Consider the following 15,046-nt stretch of genomic DNA (forward strand, 5'->3'; position numbering starts at 1 on the left):
CCAGTAACTTTGAGACCAAAGTTCAAGGCAAGGATGATGATGATGACGAAGAAGAAGAAGAAGAAGAACTTGCACTTGAAAGTTGTTTATTTATTTATGTTGCTTTATGAAAAAAATTATTGCTAATTATTTTGAAAAACTATTAAACTGTCCAGAACCAGCGAATGAATTCCAACCACACCAATCCTAAATCTGAAGAACCTGACTAAATCGAAATAATTAAACAAATTAAGATGGTTCAAATGGCTCTGAGAACTATCGGACTTAACATCTGAGGCCATCAGTCCCCTAGACTTAGAACTGCTTAAACCTAATTAACCTACGGACATCACACACAATCAAGCCCGATTCAGGATTCGAACCTGCGACCGTAATAGCCTCGTGGTTCCGGACTGAGTTGCCTAGAACCACTCGGTCACAGCGGCCGGCCAAATCAAGAGACTTAATAAAGCATGCGGAGAAGATGGTATAATTTCAGAACTATTAAAATCAGCTGGCCCTAACGCTATAAAAGAGATCACTCAATTAGTGGGACACATCTGGCAAACTGAGAAAATACCCGAGGACTGAAAAACTGCCCCAATTCATCCATTGCTTGAAAAAAGGGGATAGAACCGATGTTAATAATTACCGAGGAATCTCTCTTCTCACGGTCACATACAAAATTCTCTCGCAATGTTTACTTAATTGAGCCCAAGAAAAGTTTGGACCTAAAATTTGTGAATTCCAAGCAGGCTTTAGACCAAACAGATCCTGTCCGGAACAAATTCTTAATTTAAAACTTATCGTTAGCCACCAAATGATTTCTGGTAACATTATCGCATTAAGTTTGTGGATTTTAAAAAGGTCTACGACTCAGTTGATCGTGAATGTATTTTCCAGATTTTAAAGGAACAAGGGCTAAATAATAAAACTCTAACAGTGATTAAGGAAACGTTCACCGACACTAGCTCTAAAGCTAAATTCATGGGAGAAATTTCTGAACCATTTGATATAAAGACTAATGTTAAGACAGGGAGATGGACTCTCCCCATTACGGTTTAACTGTGTTTTGGAAAAGGTAATAAGAGAATGGAGAGAGCAAAAGTCGAGTCGAAATATAGATCAATCAATCACGTTAAGTAAAAGTAATATTAGAGTAGATTGTCTCGCCTTTGCAGATGATCTGGAAATTTTAGCTAGGGACATTACCACAACCCAAAAACAAATTGAAATTCTTAAAGAAGTTGCGGAAAATGCAGGACTATAAATATCATTCGAAAAAACGTAATATATAACTTGCAACAAACAAACTCTAAAGTTTTTGAACACGAAATATGGAGAAATAGAAAGGGTTTCTCAGTTTGAATACTTGGTGGAAATTATACAAGAAAACGGTTAGGAAGAAACTGCAAACGAAGATCGCTCTCAGAAATGGCCACTGCGTTTAGTTTAACACTAAATATTTACAATGACAATTCACTTTCTAAATTCAGTAAACTTAGGCATTCAGCACTGTAATCAAACCCTTAATGTCTTTATGGAGCAGAAACTCTAATTTCAAATAGAAAGAGGGATACTACAGAAACTCAAAAGAAAGAAAGATTGTTAGGAAAATATTAGGCCCCAAAATTACATAGTACTTCTGTTGGTTTCGCTTTCCAGCGGAGTACTGAATCGTAAACTGTCCATGTCTGCCACTGAGTCCATCGATCTGTCGCAGCTGCGACTCAGTTCTGTCGCTGTCATCTTACATAGGGAGCTAGGAATCTGATCGTCCCGTTTTCACAAAGTTTATGTCCATCGTTTTCTTCGTCCACCTACGTGTCTCCTTCTATTCGGGTTATAGTTCAGGAGTTTCCTGGGTAATCTATCATCTTCCATTGTATTTCAATGTTGTACTACTCTGTAACCCGTTATTTCCTTATTAACAGCATGTATGTCAAACTCATTTTGGACTGACGCCTCTACAGTTTTCACATTCCCTTATATTGCCTTTTTTGAACAGAGACAAGTTACGCGGTGTTCCACAAACTTCAGGTTTGCACCTTCGCCAGCACCTATTGATAAGATGTAGGAATCTGAGATGAAAAGAAATTCCTGCGTGTTTGATTAACTCTGCATTTACTCCGTCTATTCCTGCAGCTTTTCTGTTTTGAGCTTTTCCGAGCGTGTTTTGTAGTCCATCCGTTGTTATATTGTCAGCATTTATAAATTCGTTTCCCTCATTGAAATGTAGATCATTACCAGCATTATCCTGTCCACACTATATCTCTTGACAATGTCTGATCCACTGATCTTCTTTAATTATATTCTATTTTGCTGTATGTTTTCCTGACTGGCTTATGCGTCTCTTTACGTTCTTTTATAGAGTTTGTCTACCTATTATGTTCGCTGTGGTATATGAATCTGTCCCAAGATTCTCGAAGGGCCTGTCGTCATGTTGTGTGTAGTCTATTCATCGCAAGAACGACCGTGAAGTAAACAAACACATGTACGGCGATTTGTCAGCGGTAATAGTATATTACGTTCACGGCTGTTGCTCCACCTCTGGAATAGACCCTAGCTGCGTATTACATACTTTGTGTTATACTACCGCTAATGAAAAAGATGTCGTAAAGCATTAACAGACAGCAATGGTTTTGCTCATCAGTATTCTAAATGCTCACGCCATGTGTTCCTTATTTCGAATCTGAGTGTGCACTCACTTTCTTTGAACAATTTAGTGTACGACGTTATGGCCAGTTCTGATCGGTACATGTTGGCTTGATTCGTAAATACTCTCGAAATTTCTCCTTTGAACATGACTAAAAGCTTAAGTATTCTCCTTCTTTTGAATAAGTTTGAGAAACATGGTATAGTGTCATTACAAAAAAATCACCAAATCTACATAGTTGCGGCAGCGTAGTGGGTGTAGTAACTGACATGTATACGCAAGGTTGTGGATTCGGTTTCACTCCAAGTTAATTTTTTAAAATGATTGTCGAAATGATACTCTGTGTTGAACACTTGAGAGTAAATGGAGTGTGCGGAGGAACATAAACCTTGTATGTGACAATGCACTGCTCACAATTCCTCGGTTTGTGAGTGGTGATCTTCCTGAACGGAGAGTGCAGCTATATACGTTATTCTGAAGAAACATCTAGAGGGCGATAGGGTGAAAAAAACTTCTCCCGTTTTGAGTATAGAAGAAAATGGCGGTAAGTCTCCCTAAACTGTTTCTCAACGATCGCACAGACAGTCATTGTGGCTCCTCTCACGAGTTCGTGTGTCTATGTGTCTAACGTGCACGGTGAAGATGGCTGAAACTATGTCGTGTTCTTTCGTGAAACGTAGGAGAGGAACACCACTAAAAAGAGGCGAAAACCAACACTCTGGTTTCCGCCTGGTTCCTTCAGAAGTGTATTACCGGAGCATTACTGTATATTAATTTACCTCTTTTAAGTTTAAATGGCATTTCAAGTTTTATTATTTTTCTGCTGCTTGTCGACATTTTAACTATCGAAAAGTGTAATGTCTGGTCTAATCTGTCTCCGAAAGTTTTATTTTAACACTTTTGATGCGAATGGTTTTAGTTTCGTAGCATTTAGAAATATCTAACTGAGACAAGTGTTAAAATCAATTATTTGGAAACATTAAACGAAACTTTAACAACATTCAGTTGTGGAATGTCGAACAGAAACAAATAAGCTTCCACACGATTATCTGCAGTCGTTCACAGTTGGACCGGTTTCCCTGTTTAAATTTGCCGATAAAGCGTTGTGCATTGGGTTATTTACGTTGAGTAGTGCAGTCCAGATAATCTGCCACATAAAACGTAAAGTTATTATTGTACTCCACTATACCGCTCGAGCTCCGTGTAAACTAAAATTCAACGTGGTAATAGCAAACACGAAAGAATACGCTGTGTAATGTTTACATCAGGATTATTAATACTATGAACGGACTAAATCATAATTTCTTTTTTGTTTGTACCGGCTTTCAGCTTCTGGCGTGCTCTTCCGCAGGAGCTCTTCATATGCTTGTTCAAAAAATGGCTGTGAGCACTATGGGACTTAACATCTGAGGTCATCAGTCCCCTAGAACTTAGAACTACTTAAACCTAACTAACCTAAGGACATCACACACATCCATGCCCGAGGCAGGATTCGAGCCTGCGACCGTAGCGGTCGCGCGGTTCCAAACTGTTTGCCCGCATCTCGTGGTCGTACGGTAGCGTTCTCGCTTCCCACGCCCGGGTTCCCGGGTTCGATTCCCGGCGGGGTCAGGGATTTTCTCTGCCTCGTGATGGCTGGGTGTTGTGTGCTGTCCTTAGGTTAGTTAGGTTTAAGTAGTTCTAAGTTCTAGGGGACTGATGACCATAGATGTTAAGTCCCATAGTGCTCAGAGCCATTTGGTTCCAAACTGTAGCGCCTAGAGCCGCGCGGCCACCTCGGCCGGCATATTGTTGACTGTTTCTTGCACTTTATCATTTGTGATATTCAGTCTGAAAGATCACAGTTAATAGTAACTGACGGAAATTCATCAAATAGAAAAGGTCTGGCATTCCGCAAGGAGGTGTTACAAGTCCTCTGCTCTTCCTAATCTTGGTAAACGATTTAGGAGGCAATACGAGCAGCACTCATAGAATGTTTGCAGATGATGCTGCCGTTTACCGACTAGTAAAGCCACCAGAAAATCAAATTCAATTGCAAAATGATTGCACAAGATAGATGTATGATGCGAAAAATGGCAGTTGGCTCTACATAATGCAAAGTGTACTGAAAGGAATCCAGTTGCACGATCTATTATAAAAATTTAACACTGTTAAATCAACCAAATACCTAGGGATTACAATTACGAACAACTTAAATTTGAACGATAATACAGTTAATGGTGTGTGTGTGGTGGACCAAAACTTGAATTTTATTAACAGAACGTGTAAAAGATGCAACCAGCTTACTGAAGAGACTACATTACGCTTGTCCATCCTCCTATTTACTATTGTTGCGCGGTAGCAAATCCTTACCAGATAGGATTGGGGGGAGGGGGGGGGGGACGTCGAAAGAGTTTGAAGAAGGGTAACTTGTTTTCTTTATCGTGAAATAGGTGAGAGAATGTCACGGATGTAATATACGAGTTGGGACGGCAATCATTAAAACATAGGCCTTTTCGTTGCAGCGATATCTTTTCACGAAATTTAAATCTCCATCTTTCTCCTCCGAATTGACGGCCACCTACACAGGCAGAAATGATCATCGTAATAAAATAAAAGATATCAGAGAACGCACGGAAATATTTAAGTGTTCGTTTTTCCCGAGTCTTGTTCGACAGTGGAAAGGTAGAGAAATTGTCTGAAGGTGATTCGACGGACCCTCTGCTGGATATTTCAATGTGGACTGCAGAATAGCCATGTAGATGTAAGTATAGAACGCAGCTGTATTTTCTCTTCTTCCCTCTTCTTGTGCATACACCTTACGTTACTTAGAGGGAACCGGTCAATTTTAAATCTCATCGTTATTTTTCCATAAACGTAGGCACAGCTCATTAGTTTGTTTCTTCGTTTCGTTGCTTATGAGCTCAACCACTACACATATTTTGTGGTGCTCCACTGTAAATCATAATGTACTCGTGTAGATCTTTTGTTCCTTTCTCTTAGTTTTTGTTATGAGCCGGATGTCTATCTTTTGTTTCTTAAATGACTCACTGCGTTCTAGTTCCTTACCTCTAAATCCTCTCATATTTCCTATGCCCATCAGAATTTCAGTTTTTGTACAGTCATTTGTCTTTGTCCTCCATAGTTCGCCTTCATATATATCTATACGGTTTTGCTTCGCGAAGATTATATTTAAAATGTTTTTCACTCCAATGTGAAATACTACTCCACAGCTACAGTGGCTGTCATCTGCCTTTTCGTTAGAGTTGGTTGCGGATTATAACCAAAAATTAGAGAGACATTAATTTACTAAGACAAACTTAAACGACATATGCATTGCAACAGTTGAAAATTATATAGTACAGTTGTGAAGCCGGCTGCGAAAAAAATAATATATCTGGTACGACAGATAGGGGTACTAAATGTAATGTGACGAGGGCCTCCCGTCTGAAACAACAACGCTAATCCATGAACTCTTCTTAAAGGGTGGAAAAAATAAATATATTCTGGATGTTAGTTAATTATTGTTCCACACATTACTTTGAAGTCAACTGTGTTCTTGAGTGTCTGGCAACCAGTCCCTCCTGAAATATTGCCGAGTGCACGATAAACTGGCGTCTTAAAGACACATTTCAAATCGTTGGCGAGTTACAGATAGAATTAGCGCTTACAGAGGAAGAATACACCCGAGTAATCGATTATGCTAATCTATCGCACATTTGTAGTACCTACTCAACCGTGACAAATGCTGGCCTTGTACGATGCTCTTGTCAAGCATTTTCGAGCAATCATGAGTCTCCAGAATGAGATTTTCACTCTGCAGCGGAGTGTGCGCTGATATGAAACTTGAATTTTATTAGCAGAACGTGTAAAATCATCATAAAATAATCATAGTAGTACATTCGTGGTGGGATATCACCGATGTGTAATAAGGAATTGTGATGAAATGATGATCTATTTATCGATACATTCAAACGCATGTTAAAAAGTTATCGCATTGTCATCATTAGACCAGTATGTCTTTTGTGTCATTCGTAGGCTGACAGCATTCGGGGTGGGAACTATCATAAAAACACGAAAAATACAGTAAGACTCATACCAAGCAGAAAGTCACTAATATATTTATTTCTAAATGAAATTGTGTCGTAAGTAATTTATCTCTTTTTCAAACCAACAACTCAGTTTATGGTATCAGAGCTACAAGTAAAAATAATCTTCACAAAGAATGAAATTCACTTAATTTGGTGCATAAAGATGTTCTCTATGCCAGCATCCATAGAAAGTTTAACAACGAATTAAGTTCAGTTTAACAGAAACAGAAAGGATTTATTGATGGTCTGATGAACTTGTAAGTAGAACCGACGGATGCGTATATATTGTTGTTGCTCATGATTTGGGTGGAGTGGGGTTTGGATCTGGAGTTTTGTGAGCTTGAGACTATCTCAAAAATATTTTCTTAACAATCATACCTCGTAACATGTAAGCGCATGCAAAATGTAACCCTTGCGCTAGATAAACAAAATATCTCCAAACTAATAACAGTATTATGCCGAGATAGATATATACCGGTATTAAAAATTCTTTCAAGATGGGCACAGTAACGTATTCTAAACAAATACAACTACTTCTTAAAGAATCTAGCTCAGCCCAGGTGACTCTACAAGTGGACACCAATGAAAAAGAATCGGTATCAGCTGATAATAATTCTGCAGGCTGGCACACAGAAACACGCTTAATAATTGAGACAAGCGTTGAAAGATTTATCTTATGCCACCTTTATCATCTACCAAACCAATGCTAACGGACAACACAACTACGCAAAGCTAATTACCACACGGACAAGAAATGCTGCACAATTCAGAATAGCTTATAATCATTATTCACTGATGAAATAATAATCTTTCCATGATAAATTAGATCACAGTACAAAAAAATATATGCACCATGACTCTTATGTACCCTGACCTCGCCGTGCAATACACTGATTCACTTGTCACATTTCGTAGCGGCTTCACCGTTCTTCAAAATCACCGCAACAGGCATAGGCCTCCTTTACATCTCTTGGCGCACACTTTACCCGACCATCTTCAGAATTGATCAGATATTTCTTGCTTGCTGCTAAATGTGAACTTGTGTTCAACTGCTTTAGAATTCGTTCTTTGTTACCCAGTTTATAAAAACTATCATTTGACACATCAGCCCCGGCAACCAAATTGTTACAAGGATCTTTATCAACATCAGGAACAGGATCTCTAACTATAGATCCTTTTTCAACGAAAAATGTTTGTGCGTAAAAAGAAATTTTCAATTCAAAATGTCATTTCAGTTCTGCCACTTGTAATAAACGAAGTACTGCTTCCAAGAATATAAATATTTAAAAAAAATGTTTCAGTTGTTCATTACGCATTAGTAATACGTTAAAAAACTATTAAAATACGCCTACTTCAGAATAAGCCAATTATCACACACACACACACACACACACACACACACACAAGTGTGTTATTTTCATAATTTCATGTTCTAATTTAACTTTCATTTAATACAAGCATTTTATAAAATACCTAGACATCGTATACATTTCCTAGGAAAAGTATTAAATTAAAATTAAATTAAACACCGTGACATAAAAGTCTAGGCGCTCCGTGCAATGCCAAGGCATTATATACAACGCATTGTTTTGACATTTTCATGGTAACATATACAAAAGATTTCTCATACCACCACAAAAAGGAATCACATGATGTCAAATCACAAGAACTGGTTGGCAAATCACGTCACTGTTGCGGAAAATCATCCAGCCGGAGTACCTCTCTCGTAACACTTCCCTGGTTGAAATCGATATGTGACATGTTCCACCATTTTGTTGAAACTAAACCGCTTCAGCAACCATACAGTCCAGTTCAGATCAAAAAACTCTAACACATTGCGGTAGAGTTTGCCGGCCACATTTAATGCGTTTCCACCGCCTTCTTCGAGGAAATACGCCCCAGCAAAAATATACACCGCGTAATGAATCTTCGGGGATGTAACGGGTTCTTTGCGATTACTCGAGGGTTTTCTGTGACTCAAATCCTGCAGGTTTGCTCGTTCGTGAAGCCATTCAACAGAAAGTATGCCTCGTCAGTGATCGTTCTTTTCTTGGTGAAATTCTTGTTCAAAAATGTTCAAATGTGTGTGAAATATTATGGGACTTAACTGCTAAGGTCAACAGTCCCTAAGCTTACACACTACCTAAATTATCCTAAGGACAAACACACACACCCATGCCCGATGGAGGACTCGAACCTCCGCCGGGACCAGCCGTACAGTCCATGACTGCAGCGCCTAAGACCGCTCGGCTAATCCCGCGCGGCGAAATTCTTGTCCGCTCATTGTTTCGCAGCCACCCATGGGCACATGATAAGTTTTTTGCTTTCGTTTGAATTCAGTTTTTGTGTCAACTTAATTTTGTGGTACCAAAGATACAGATTTTCTTTCAGAATTCGTTGCGTGCTAGGGCCTACCGTCGGGCAGACCGTTCGCCTGGTGCAAGTCTTTAGAGTTGACGCCACGTCGGCGAGTTGCGTTTGTCAAGTTGTTTTGAACCTAGGCGAACAGATTTCACCGGACTTAGAGCAACATTTGCACTATACGATGGCGAAGTTTTAAACAGAATGGCTAACATAAGGACGCCCCGGGAATTCAGTGTCCACAACCGAACCGATTTTCTCAAATTTAGCGATTGTCCCATCACAGTAGACTTATCCGATGCTTTATGATGACTAAACATTCCATGGATTTTGCGAACAGGCTTTATACAACATTTACCATATTTTGTAATGAGTTTACACTGCTACACGCTGTTCCGTCATGAAGAACTCCATTACTATCAACGAAGAAAACAGGTGAAAATTGTGCAACGTTCAGTGCTGCCAACTTACTAGCACAGAAATGGAAGGCATTTCAAAAGTTGCGTTCTTTATGGGATATACTTTAGAACCGTGCGAAAGATGCACAAACTAGGTAATCCGTATGGTGTGCGTTGCTCTTATTACATTATTGGCCATTAAAATTGCTACACCAAGAAGAAATGCAGAGGAAAACGGGTATTCATTGGACAAATATATTATACTAGAACTGACATGTGATTACATTTTCACGCAGTTAGCATACATAGATCCTGAGAAATCAGTACCCAGAACAACCACCTCTGGCCGTAATAATGGCCTTGATACGCCTCGGCATTGAGTCAAACAGTGTCTGGATGGCGTGTACAGGTACAGCTGCCCATACAGCTTCAACACGATACCACAGTTCATCAAGAGTAGTGACTGGCGTATTGTGACGAGCCAGTTGCTCGGCCACCATTGACCAGACGTTTTCAGTTGGTGGGAGATCTGGAGAATGTGCTGGCTAGGGCAGCAGTAGAATATTTTCTGTATCGAGAAAGGCCCGTACAGAACCTGCAACATGCGGTAGTGCTTTATCCTGCTGAAATTTTGGGTTTCGCAGGGATCGAATGAAGGGTAGAGCCACGGGTCTTAACACATCCGAAATGTAACGTCCACTGTTCAAGGTGCCGTCAATGCGAACAAGAGGTGACAGAGGCGTGTAACCAATGGCACCCCATGCCATCACCCCAGGTGATACGCCAGTATGACGATGACGAATACACGCTTCCATGTGCGTTCACTGCAATGTCGCCAAACACGGATGCGTTAAACAGAACGTGGATTCATCCGAAAAAATGATGTTTTGCCATTCATGCACCCAGGTTATTCGTTGAGTACACCATCGCATGCGCTCCTGTCTGTGATGCAGCGTCAAGGGTAACCACAGCCATGGTCTCCGAGCTGATAGTCCATGCTGCTGCAAACGTCGTCGAACTGTTCAAAAATGGCTCTGAGCACCATAGGACTTAACATCTATGGTCATCAGTCCCCTAGAACTTAGAACTACTTAAACCTAACTAACCTAAGGACAGCCATCACGAGGCAGAGAAAATCCCTGACCCCCCCGGGAATCGAACCTGGGCGTGGGAAGCGGGAACGCTACCGCACGACCACGAGATGCGGGCTCGAACTGTTCGTGCAGATGGTTGTTGTCTTGCAAACGTCCTCATCTGTTGACTCAGGGATCGAGACGTGGCTGCACGATCCGTTACAGTCATGCGGATAAGATGCCTGTCATCTCGACTGCTAGTGATACGAGGCCGTTGGGATCCAGCACGGCGCTCCATATTACCCTCCTGAACCCACCGATTCCATATTCTGCTAACAGTCATTGGATCTTGACCGCCGCGAGCAGCAATGTCGCGATTCGATAAACCGCAATAGCGGTAGGCTACAATCCGACCTTTATCAATGTCGGAAACGTCATGGTACGCATTTCTCCTCCTTACACGAGGCACCACAACAACGTTTCACCAGGCAACGCCCGTCAACTGCTGTTTGTGTATGAGAAATCGCTTGGAAACTTTCCTCGTGTCAGCACGCTGTAGGTGTCGCCATCGGCGCCAACCTTGTGTGAATGCTCTGAAAAGCTAATCATTTGCATATCACAGCATCTTCTTCCTGTCCGTTAAATTTCGCGTCTGTAGCACGTCATCATCGTGGTGTAGCAACTTTAATGGCCAGTAGTGTAGTTGTGGAAACACAACTGCGTCCTCTGTAGCTTGCGTTGAATTAAAACAAGTGTTACGAGCATGGCGACGGCTTGAGGTCGTTACATTTCGTACCGGGAGAGAAAGACGGCGTGTAGCGCGGGCTACAGCTGCAGAGATTGTCCGGTGAAGCCGGCGCCGTAGCTCGTAGCCATTTACCTGCGGCTGCGGACGCGGCGCGCTCCCGGTTGTAGGCGAGCAACGGCAACAGCAACACTGCCCGAGGCGCTTAATCTCGCCCGGGCCCGGACAGTAATTGCTGCAAATTGCCTGGACGTCGCCTGCCACCGTTCATTGGCGGCTATTGTGCTGCCCGCATAGCGATTTTGTGGTTGTGTGGTGTCCTGCATCCCTCGCTCCCCTGCTCAACTTCGTGAGTACACTGACCCTGTCCCCCGTGTCTCCTGACCTGTCACAGGTGACATTATTATACTAAACACCTTTTTCCAAAGCTGTTTCGCGGAGGAAGACCGCACTGCAGTTTCTAAATCCTCGCACGAACTAAATAATGGCTGACATCGAAATAAGTGCCCAAGGAATAGAAAAGCAACTGAAATCACTCAACAGAGGAAACCGAAGGAATACCAATTCGATTCTACACAGAGTACGCGAAATAACTTGCCCCCCTTCTAACAGCCGTGTACCGCAAGTCTCTAGAGGAACGGAATGATTGGAAAAGAGCACAGGTAGTCCCAGTCTTCAAGAAGGGTCGTCGAGCAGCTGAGCAAAACTATAGGCCTATATCTCTGACATCGATCTGTTGTAGAATTTTAAAACATGTTTCTTGCTCACGTATCATGTCATTTCTGGAAACCCAGAATCTCCTCTGTAGAAATCAACATGGATTCCGGAAACAGCGACCCTGTGAGACCCAACTCGCCTTATTTGTTCATGAGACCCAGAAAATATTAGATACAGGCTTCCAGGTAGATGCCATATTCCTTGACTTCCGGAAGGCGTTCGATACAGTTCCGCACTGTCGCTTGATGAACAAAGTAAGAGCCTACGAAATATCAGACCAGCTGTGTGGTTGGATTTAAGAGTTTGTAACAAACAGAACACAGCATGTTTTTCTCTATGGATAGACGTCTACAGACGTTAAAGTAACTTCTTGTGTGCCACAGGGCAGTGTTATGGGACCATTGCTTTTCACAATATATATAAATGGCCTAGTAGATAGTGTCAGAAGTTCCATGCGGCTTTTCGCGGAGGATGCTGTAGTATACAGAGAAGTTGCAGCATTAGATAATTGCAGCGAAATACAGGAAGATCTGCAGCGGATAGGCACTTGGTGCAGGGTGTGGCAACTGACCCTTAACATAGACAAATGTAATGTATTGCGAATACATAGAAAGAAGGATCCTGTATTGTATGATTATATGATAGCAGAACAAACACTGGTAGCAGTTACTTCTGTAAAATATCTGGGAGTATGCGTAAGGTACGATTTGAAGTAGAATGATCATATAAAATTAAGGCGGGTGCCAGGTTGAGATTCATTGGGGGAGTCCTAAGATAATGTAGATAACTGGAAAGAGAAAAGACAATTCCTATATCAACTGTTAAGACTTTTGTACAAAAAACAGTGTTGAGTGTATAGATAATGAGCTCATGATCTGAGATCAGTTTAATAAGTCACAGCTGCTAACGCGAATTCTTTACAGACGAATGGAAAAACTGGTAGAAGCCGATCTCGGCGAAGATCAGTTTGGATTGCGCAGAAATGTTGGAACACGTGAGGCAATACTGACCCTACGACTTATCTTAGAAAATATATTAAGGAAAGGCAAACCTACATTTCTAGCATTTGTAGACTTAGAGAAAGCTTTTGACAATGTTGACTGGAATACTCTCTTTCAAACTCTAAAGGTGGCAGGGGTAAAATACAGGGAGCGAAAGGCTATTTACAATTTGTACAGAAACCAGATGGCAGTTATAAGAGTCGAGGGGCATGAAAGGGAAGCAGCGGTTGGGAAGGGAGTGAGACAGGGTTGTAGCCTGTCCCCGATGTTATTCAATCTGTATATTGAGCAAGCAGTAAAGAAAACAAAAGAAAAATTCGGAGTAGGTATTAACATCCATGGAGAAGAAATAAAAACTTTAAGATTCGCCGATGACATTGTAATTCTGTCAGAGACAGCAAAGGACTTGGAAGAGCAGTTGAACGGAATGGACAGTGTCTTGAAAGGAGGATATAAGATGAACATCAACAAAAGCAAAACGAGGATAATGGAATGTAGTCGAATTAAGTCGGGTGATGCTGAGGGAATTAGATAGGAAATGAGACACTTAAAGTAGTAAAGGAGTTTTGCTATTTGGGGAGCAAAATAACTGATGATGGTCGAAGTAGAGAGGATATAAAATGTAGACTGGCAATGGCAAGGAAAGCGTTTCTGAAGAAGAGAAATTTGTTAACATCGAGTATAGATTTAAGTGTCAGGAAGCCGTTTCTGAAAATATTTGTATGGAGTGTAGCCATGTATAGAAGTGAAATATGGACGATAAATAGTTTGGACAAGAAGAGAATAGAAGCTTTCGAAATGTGGTGCTACAGAAGAATGCTGCAGATTAGATGGGTAGATCGCATAACTAATGAGGAGGTATTGAATAGATTTGGGGAGAAGAGGAGTTTGTGGCACAACTTGACAAGAAGAAGGGACCGGTTGGTAGGATATTTTCTGAGGCATCAAGGGATCACAAATGTAACATTCTAGGGCAGCGTGGAGGGTAAAAATCGTAGATTGAGACCAAGAGATGAATACACTAAGCAGATTCAGAATGATGTAGGTTGCAGTAAGTACTGGGAGATGAAGAAGCTTGCACAGGATAGAGTAGCACGGAGAGCTGCATCAAACCAGTCTCAGGACTGAAGACAACAACGACGATATGAGATAACGAAAAGAAGTGCAATAAACTTGTAAGTCGTATTCACGTTTCCACTTTCATTGTGAGTAAAATGTAAACCCTTTCGGAATTTTACAATGTAAGCTACAAAAGTATCATTTTGACACTGCTTGTGTGATAGTATGCCCGGATGCCTTGGAACACGTACAGATAGATCACTGTCTCTATAACTGCCATTTCAAGTTTCCTCTGAGGGTACAAAGTCAATGAAAAGTAATCACTCTACAACTGGTCTTATATCTGGTTTCTATACTCACTGTTGCAACCGATAATACTTGCTAGCCACCTATCTGTAAGGCTTTGGCGCAGCAATTTCCTGACACTGTGTATCGGAATATCATAATAGTTGATTGGACTGAGAAATATACGACAGTATCGGTGCCGATCGCGGCATTGTTGAAGTTGGTCCGGTCAATGCTAAGACAGCAACATCACGATAAGACCGTGAATGGAAGAAAAAATATGATCTCAGATGAATCTCTCCATTTCAGAATGGGTGTCGTCGCGCTTGCTGGGAAATAGAAGCCGGTACGATCCCAGTAACTCTGATACATCACTCCAGCGCTACGGATATATTCTTTGAGATTATTTGCGTGGCATGTAGCGGCACTTTGGGCTGCTGTGACTTCAGGGATCCCGCAAACGTGTCGTATGGGTATAGCTGTTGGTCTGCCAAAGTTTTGGCATGATGGGTGGATCGAAAATTCGTCAACAGTACGTTATACCTATTCCCGAGGACAGCTGTTCCCTCGCTTTTTGCCTTTGGTTTTTTTTTCTATGTATACGTGCTGGTTAAGACGATTCTAGCTTCGTTATCACGTTACTTTTAGTTGTAACGTTTACTGTCTACCATATTTTTGGCCATCGACTCATCATCAATAGTG

The sequence above is a fragment of the Schistocerca cancellata genome, chromosome 6, assembly GCF_023864275.1.
Source record: "Schistocerca cancellata isolate TAMUIC-IGC-003103 chromosome 6, iqSchCanc2.1, whole genome shotgun sequence".
NCBI lineage: Eukaryota > Metazoa > Arthropoda > Insecta > Orthoptera > Acrididae > Schistocerca > Schistocerca cancellata.